General features: G+C 52.4%; 1 protein-coding gene across 2 annotated transcripts in view; it reads right to left on the bottom strand.

Annotated features, from left to right (window-relative positions):
- Positions 1-2,053, bottom strand: part of NAALADL2 (N-acetylated alpha-linked acidic dipeptidase like 2) — a 989,869-nt gene that overhangs the window by 593,125 nt on the left and 394,691 nt on the right. The gene's annotated exons all lie outside the window — the stretch shown is intronic.

The following is a 2,053-nucleotide window of genomic DNA, read 5'->3' as shown; positions in this document are numbered from 1 at the left end:
CCTTGGGCAGGGGACTGGACCTGATGATCTTATGAGGTCCCTTCCAGCCCTAATGTCTATGAAATCTGTGTCCCTTATATCACAAAAAATATATATTTTTAAATTTTTAGATTAGGGCCTCCAAGCTCAGGGCAGGTCAGAGAATCCCCTTAAGACAGGGGTGGGCGAAATGGCAGATCTGGCCACAGGCTGGACTCCATTTCCAAACAGCCCCTGCCCATGTCACTGCAGCTTGTTTCTATGGAGACCCCAGGAGCAGTGAGGCCGTGACAGTGGGAGGCCAGTGTTTCCATGGACACTGGCTCCAGCAGTACTAGCAGGGTGTGTGGGTGGGCAGGGAGCCACACCAGGGCCAGACCCGGGATCTTGCAGCGGTGACAGCTTGGTCTACAGCTGGGGCAGAGCTGCAATCTGCTGCCTGCATGCCCCGCCCCCCTGGGGCAAAGCTGTGATCTGCTGCTTGCACATCCCTGCCTAGGGTGTGTGGGCAGTGGATTGCAGCTCTGCTCCAGCTCCAGACCACACCGTCACCGCTGCAAGCTCCCTGCCTAATCGCACACCCTGGTAGCACTGCTGGTGCCAGTCTCCATGGAAACCTTGGCCCCAAGCCAACATGGCCCCGCTGCTCCTGGGGTCCTCTGTGGCAACTGGCCACAGCAATACGGGCAGGGGCTACTGGGAAATGGAGTCTGGTGTGAGCCCAATCTGGGTTGTGTGTCAGACTTTGCCCACCCCTGCCTCAGGTCCTGTCCCCTAAAGCTAAAGTCCTAGTAAGAGTTGAGTTATCCATAAAGCCGTGTTTGAGCTGCGATCACTAGAAATGAAAAAAGCATTTCCTTGAAGTCCTACATCATCTGGCAATCAGCACAACCTCCCCGATATATATTCATTAAAGGAGACAAGTTTATAGCGTTCCATTTACTATTTCAGCCTGTTGGTTTTGTTGAATTGCTGCTGAGGTTTAGCATAAGCCAACACTATGCTGCCTGGTTACTCCTTTGCTTGTATTAGATTTTTTTTAACACCATTTTGTAGAGGAAAGATAATCATCTCTGGCAGGAAAATCTGTAGGAGCAGTCAGAGTGGAAAAGAAAAACTCTACCATTAAGTTTTTGCCACATCATTCCCTCATAGGAGGAGGGGTTGGGACTCCCATTTTCACCTCACAATTTCAGGCAGAAAAGTCATAGCTCTCAAAAGATCTACTACAGGCCCAAAAGATACTGCTCTTCCATCTTAGGTGGGTGTTGTACATGAAGGCTAGGGACAGAAGTTGCACATAAACCAGTATAAGGGATCAGAAACCAGTTCAAATCTGCGACACAATAAGGGCGCTTGTACACATGATGAAAAGTGGTCATTTTTCTGGTTTAATTGCATCACGCGGTACATGTGTGGGGCAGGGGGTTATGATTTAAGTGAGTTTGCTACATTGCAAACTAACCTAAATCTGCATGTAGTTCAGTTTGCAATGTAGCTATTTTTAACATTGCAGTCTTAGACAGCTCATCACCCCTTCCACAGAAGAGGTGGTCTGAAGGCAGAAGCAGTAAAGGGCCCAATTTCTTTTTGTTTTTGATTCCCATGGAGCCTGCCTGCTTTTTCCCATGGCTGAGGTGTGAGCTGCCAGTAGGCCAAGCAGCCCCTGAGCTGCAGAGGGCCCCAGTCCTTCATTCTACAGCAGTGGTGGCCCCAGCGCCATCCCGGTGGGGTGCTAGCTGCATAGGTGCTGCGCCAGCTTGCAAGCAGCACCCACCGGATCCAACTCTTCCCCAAGGCCATGTGCTGGAAGCCCACTCAGGTCAGGAAAGAGTTGGATCCAGTGGCTACTGCCTGCAAGCTGGGGCAACACCCGGGCAGCTAGCACCTCACCTAGGTGGCTCCGGGGGGTGCTGCAGGGGGAAGGACCAAGCCTGGCAGGAGCTTAAGCAGCCAGGCTCTGCTGAGGGGGGTGGTGGAGGTAGAGGGGGGGAAAAAGCGGTGATCTTTTTCCCCCCAGACAGAGCTTGCCCATCTCTCCCATGGCTGGCTGGGGGGGGGGGGCAGCTGCCTG

Source organism: Gavialis gangeticus, unplaced genomic scaffold (assembly GCF_001723915.1).
Source record: "Gavialis gangeticus isolate Ggan-Ray unplaced genomic scaffold, GavGan_comp1, whole genome shotgun sequence".
NCBI lineage: Eukaryota > Metazoa > Chordata > Crocodylia > Gavialidae > Gavialis > Gavialis gangeticus.
The sequence above is the reverse complement of the archived record's forward strand: the minus strand, read 5'-3'. Positions and strand labels throughout refer to the sequence as shown.